This window comes from Schistocerca cancellata, chromosome 7 (genome assembly GCF_023864275.1).
Source record: "Schistocerca cancellata isolate TAMUIC-IGC-003103 chromosome 7, iqSchCanc2.1, whole genome shotgun sequence".
NCBI classification, from domain to species: Eukaryota; Metazoa; Arthropoda; class Insecta; order Orthoptera; family Acrididae; genus Schistocerca; species Schistocerca cancellata.
The window spans coordinates 66,595,465-66,602,285 of NC_064632.1; the positions used below are offsets into that span (position 1 = coordinate 66,595,465).

The 6,821-nt window shown below is 42.4% G+C and overlaps 1 non-coding gene across 1 annotated transcript; it reads right to left on the minus strand.

Annotated features, from left to right (window-relative positions):
• Window positions 1-543: 543 nt before the first annotated feature.
• Window positions 544-618, minus strand: Trnas-cga (transfer RNA serine (anticodon CGA)). The gene has a single exon. It is a non-coding gene; the product is annotated as a tRNA-Ser (tRNA).
• Between the last annotated feature and the right edge of the window lie 6,203 nt (window positions 619-6,821).

The window sequence follows — 6,821 nt, forward strand, 5'->3', positions numbered from 1 at the left end:
GTAATGGCCAGTAATGTATGTGAAAGATGACTCATCCCAAAAAATGACTTTCTTCCATTGTTGCGTGGTCCAAATTCTATGACCTCGGCATCACGTTTTCTTGCGTCAGTAATGTGTTGTCTTGAAATTCCACCTCGCCTTGCAATTCTCTGCTTATGGTGCTCATTTCGTCTTGCTTTGGTACTGACCCGGTTCGCACGTTTGTTATTCGGTTTTGCAGTGACTTCTGCAGATGTCGTCCTCGTCATAGTTTTTTTTGCTACAGTCCTCTTCAATGACCACTCGACACATAACTTTGTTCGGGTTGTGTCGTAGCGGATGTTTTTGTTCCGCTTTCCGTGAATGCAGTTTAAATCTGCGATAAGTAGCGTCGTGAAACAGCAAACACTTGGGGCTACCTTGGTTACGGAAGCACGCACCGTGCGAGCACCGACAACATGCCCGCCTTAGAATTCCCTTACCTCCCACACAGTGCGCTCACAACTACACGGAGCACTGTTCCGACCACTTGCAGTGTGAAACTTCCTGGCAGATTAAAACTGTGTGCCGGGCCGAGACTCGAACTCGGGACCTTTGCCTTTCGCGGACAAGTGCTCTACCGACTGAGCTACCCAAGCACTTGCAGCGTATTGAGGATATTGCACAGTTGCCCATCACGGTCAAATGCAGGAGGGCAACCTGCAGGCATCTGTATTTTCGTTCAAGCCTGCGTTTCTGGTGGCGTTTCGACATTTTTGTCCAATCTCCGCACATCTTCACGATGAGTCCAGTGTGGACACAACACTTTTCCAACGTTACCACGGCCGAGTTCTCAGGTCTGCACACGGTTTAACGAAATTTTGACTCGCTAAATCAGCTGATCTTAACCACACTGAAAATGTCTGAGACTGTTTACAACAGCGAATGAAACGTCGCTTGAACTGAATTGAATTTTATTTGATCGTGAAGGATTACATTGTGTATAGTAAATGTACGTGTAATATAGGACATGTCAAAGTAGTAACATTCATTACCACTTATTTTTCCACCCCTTTAGCTTACATTTTTACATAATTGATAATGCATATCAATGGCATAAGTATTCTGCAACACTGTAAAACTATTTTTCAATGAGATAGTCTTTAAGTTTCTTTGGAAAGTCATTGTCAAGTACACTATCTTGCAGGTTTTTAGGCAGACGTCTTAGTAGTCTGATACCAGAGTACTGGGGTCCTCTTTCTAGCACTGCCAGTCGGTGGGGTATGCCCCGTACTTCATTTTACCTTCCTGTACGTACTGTGGATGTGTACACTAGCATTTGTAATCCAGTCGTCACTACCTTTTGTGATGTACATTATTGTTTTGTATATATACAACGATGAAAAAGTTAAGATACCTAACTTCTTGAAACAGTTTCTGCACGTTTCAGAGGTCTTTCTTCTTAAAATGGTCCTAATTGCTTTTTTTTTCTAATGTGAACACTCGTTTTGCCTTTTGTTTGTTTGAGTTTCCTCACACAGTCACTCCATACTGTAAGTATGGTTGGAAAAGTTCACGATACACTGTACACAGAAGGTTCTTGTCTGACTACTGTGATAGCTGCATCATCAAGAATATGACGCAGCTCAGTTTCTTAGAGACATTTTTAATATGTTTTTTCCATTTCAGTTCATTATCCACAAGAATACCTAAGAATCTTGCAGATTATACTTCTTCCAGCCTTGTCCCATCAACCTCTAAATCCATGTCTACAGCCTTCTCCTTGTTTTTAAACACTGCATACATAGTCTTTTTTACATTTATAACCAGTTCATTTTCCAACAGCCGTTGAGCTGTGACAATTGCAGATATGTATGCTCTTCTCTCAAGCTGTTCCATATTTTGGTCACTATTTAGTATTGTCATGTCATCAGTATACAATATTTTCTTTTCTTCCTCCTCAACACCTATATCATTAACAAGCACATTAATAACAATGACCCTATTACCGAACCCTGCGGCACTCCATATTTGATGGGTTTGGTTTCAGATTGGTATGAGTTTCCTAATGATATATACCGCTTGCGGTTGCACAAGTATGATTTTATCCATTCACCTGGTTGCCCTCGAATGCCATAGTTGCCTAATTTTTGTATCAGCATTTCATGGTCAGTGGTGTCAAATGCTTTTGAAAGATCCAGAAACATTGCAGAGACAACTTTTGTTTTTCGTCTAAGTACTGTAAAATGTATTCTGTTAGACTGGCAATTGCTGATTCTGTAGATTTACCCTTTCTGATACGTTATAGCGTTTACGTCTAAAGTAAGGTGTGATATTTATATCTAACAAATAAGAGCTATGTAAAGTGGTGTGCTGACTGCGTATCTGATTACCCAATCCTGTTTTAAACAATTTATTACTAGCAAGAAAGCACTACCAGTAAACACAAACTAATTAAAACCTGTGCGCTATAATGAAAAATTAGGGGCAATTACATTCAAAACTACTCGATCTTACTAAGGCCCTGTAATTCTGAACAAGTACAAAAGTGTTCCCTGTGCGAAAATCCGTAAACTGTATGAAATAAATTTTTTACGTCGTGTTAGTGTCGCCTTGGATAATGCGTTGTTCTGCTATAAGCTCTACTAAACTACCTACAGCTGCAAAAGCCAAAAATATTTGGCTCTGAGCACTATGGGACTTAACATCTGTGGTCATCAGTCCCCTAGAACTTAGAACTACTTAAACCTAACTAACCTAAGGACATCACACACATCCATGCCCGAGGCAGGATTCGAACCTGCAACCGTAGCGGCCGCGCGGTTCCAGACTGTAGCGCCTTTAACCGCTTGGCCACCACGGCCGGCTGCAAAAGCCAAAATGCAATATATTTGACTGAGACGCATTTTGAATTTATTTAAATAAAAAGACTTGCAATTGCGAGGTGGGGCATGACTGAGGAGAATTACTGTAGTATCTTACTTGAAAATCTTTCTATATCGTGAAACTGACTTCCAATTGTTAAGCCATGTCATAAAAATTACATTTACGCAAACAAATGATGTTTAAAAAAAGTACAATAAAAAAAACTTACAATTACATGCAAAGCTGGTCTCATTCAAATTCGTTCTACAGCAAAAGCGCATAAATACATGGATGTTAATTACCTTATTGTAGATCGATGTTACAATATGTAGAAAGATTTTTCACCAAAATTTCGTAGTAATATTTGTAACATTTTCTTAATTAATTTTACTTCAAATCTTGTTTCTTCCATAAATCGTTAATACACAACACTGAAATTATTACGCTGAATATTTAATACTCAGCGACTGCCCACTCCGGACACTGCCAGCCTCTGGCAGGCGCTACCCGCTACCCCGGCTCCTCCTGAGCAACGACTCCCCGCTACTGCGCGACCTAACATCAGCTCTTTCTTACATATACTCTGAATAAGTGATAACTGCCTCGCAACGTTCTTTCACACGTACATCTTTGTAATCGATACATCGCTTATGCTCTCGGATAATACGTTAAGATTTACGATTTTCATTATATGTACCTATTTCAACGTAGGCACAATTTGCTAGCTCTATGGGCTGTAACAACATACAGAAGAATGGAAAAGAATACTGAGGGTCAATTAAATGACGATTAGTTTGGCTTTAGGAAAGGTAAAGGTACCAGAGAGGTAGTTCTGACGTTGCGGTCGATAATGGAACCAAGACTGAAGAAAGATAAAGTCCCTTCCATAGGATCTGTCGACCAGGAAAGAGAGATCTTCTATGTTAAATGGTGCAAGATGTTGGAAATTCTGAGGAAAATAGGAGTAAGCTATACGGAAGGACGGTAATACACAATATGTACAAGAATAAGTAGGTAACAATAAGGCTGGAAGACCAAGAACGAAGTATTCGGATTAAAAAGGATGTAACACACGCGTGCTGTCTTTGGCGCCTACTGTTCAGTCAGTACAAGGGAGAAGCAAGGTTCAAAAATGGCTCTGAGCACTATGGGACTTAACATCTGAGGTCATCAGTCCCCTAGAACTTAGAACTACTTAAACCTAACTAACCTAAGGACAGCACACACATCCATGCCCGAGGGAGGATTCGAACCTGCGATCAAAGCAGTCGCGCGGTTCCGGACTGAAGCGCCTAGAACCGCTCGGCCACCGTGGCCGGCAAGAAGCAAGGACTGAAATAAAAGAAAGGTTTTCAAGAGTGGGATTAAAATTCAAGGTGAAAGGATATCAATGATAAGATTCGCTAATGACATTGCTATCCTCGGTGAAAGTAATACGGAATTATAGAATCTGTTGAAAAAAATGAACGGTACAATTAGAACAGCGTATGTACTGAGAGTAAATCGAAGATAGAAAAAAGTAATGGTAAGTAGCAGAATGGACATCAACGAGAAACATGCACCAGAATTAGCGATCACGAAATGGACGAAATTACGGAATTTCTACCTAGTCAGCAAAACATTCCAGGATGGATGGAACCAGGAAGTCATAAAAAGTGGGCTACTATTGGCAAAAAGGCCATTTCTGGCAAACAGAAATCTGCTAGTATCAAATATAGTCCTTAATTTGAGAAAAAATTTCTGAAAATCGACGTTCGGAGTGCAGCGTTGTATGGTAGTCAATCATGGACTGTGGAAAAAGCGGAACAGAAAAGAATCGAAGCATTTCCGATGCGGTGCTACAGAAGAACGTTGAACAATATGTGGACCGATAAAGAAGGGAATGAGGTGGTTCTACGAGGAATTGGCGAGGAAAGGAATGTATGGAAACCACGGACAAAAAGAAGAGACAGCGTGATAGGATATCTTTTAAGACATAGGGGAATAACTTTCATCGCACTAGAGGGTATTACAGAGGGTAAAATGTGTAGAGGAAGGCAGAGATTGGATATACACGCAGCTGATATACTGAAGAGCCAAAGGAACTGGTACACGTGTCTAATATCGTGTAGGGCCGCGCGACAACGCAGAAGTTCCGCAACACGACGAGTCATGGACTCGACTAATGTCTGGAGCAGTGCTGGAGGGAACTGACACCATGAATCGTGCAGGGCAGTCCATAAATCCGTAAGAGTACGAGAGGATGGAGATCTCTTCTGAACAGCACTTTACAAGGCATACCAGATAGTCAATAATGTTCACATCTGGGGAGTTTGGTGGTCAGCGGAAGTGTTTAAACTCAGAAGAGTGTTCCTGGAGCCACTCTGTAGCAATTCTGGACGCGTGGGATGTCGCATTGCCGTGCTAAAGTTGCCCAAGTCCATCGGAATGCACAATGGACATGTGCGGATGCAGATGATGCTTACGTGCGTGTCACTTATCAGAGTCGTATCTAGACGTATCAGGGGTTCCATATCACTCCAACTGCAAACACCCCACACCTTTACAGGGCCACCACCAGCTTGAACAGTCCACTGCTGACATGCAGGGTGCATGGATTCATGAGGTTGTCTCCATACCAGTACACGTCCATCCGCTCGATACAATTTAAAACGAGACCTGCCTGACCAGGCAACAGGTTTCCAGTCATCAAGAGTCCAATGTTCGTGTTGACGGGCCCAGACGACGTGTAAGGCTTTGTGTCGTGGAGTCATCAAAAGTACACGAGTGGGCCTTCGGCTCAGAAAGCCCACATCGATGATATTTCGTTGAATGGTTCGCACGCTGACATTTGTTGATGGCCCCGCATTGAAATCTGCAGCAATTTGCGGAAGTATTTCACTTCTGTCACGATGAACGATTCTCTTCAGTCGTCGTTGGTCTCATTCTTGCAGGATATTTTTCCGGCCGCAGCGATGTCGGAGATTTGATGTTTTACCGGATTCCTGATATTCACGGTAGACTCGTGAAATGGTCGTACGGAAAAATCCCCACTTCATCGCTGCCTGGGAGTTGCTGTCCCATCGCTCGTGCGCCGACTGTAACACTATGTTCAAACTCACTTAGATCTTGATAGCATGCCATTGTAGCAGCAACTGCGCCAGACACTTGTTGCCTTATACAGGGTGGTCCATTGATATCAACTGCCTATTTTTAAATAGAAACCCCCATTTTTTATTACATATCCGTGTAGTACGTAAAGAAATATGAATGTTTTAGTTGGACCACTTTTTTCGCTTTGTGATAGATGGCGCTGTAATAGTCACAAACGTATAAGTACGTGATATGACGTAACATTCCGCCAGTGCGGACGGTATTTGCTTCGTGATACATTAGCCGTGTTAAAATGGACCGTTTACCAATTCGGAAAAAGTCGATAACGTGTTGATGTATGGCTATAGTGATCAAAATGTCCAACGGGCGTGTGCTATGTATGCTGCTCGGTATCATGGACGACATCATCGAAGGGTTCGGACCTTTCGCCGGATAGTTACATTATTGAAGGAAACAGAAAGTGTTCAGCCACATGTGAAACGTCAACCACGACCTGCAACAAATGATGATGCCAAAGTAAGTGTTTTAGCTGCTGTCGCAGCTAATCCGCACATCAGTAGCAGACAAATTGCGCGAGAATCGGGAATCTGAAAATCGTCGGTGTTGAGAATGCTACATCAACATCGATTGCACCCGTACCATATTTGTATGCACCAGGAATTGCATGGCGGCGACTTTGAACGTCGTGTACAGTTCTGCCACTGGGCACAAGAGAAATTACAGGACGATGACAGATTTTTTGCACGCGTTCTATTTAGCGACGAAGCATCATTCACCAACAGCGGTATCGTAAACCGGCATAATATGCACTATTGGGGAACGGAAAATCCACGATGGCTGCGACAAGTGGAACATCAGCGACCGTGGCGGGTTAATGTATGATGCGGCATTATGGGAGTAAGCAT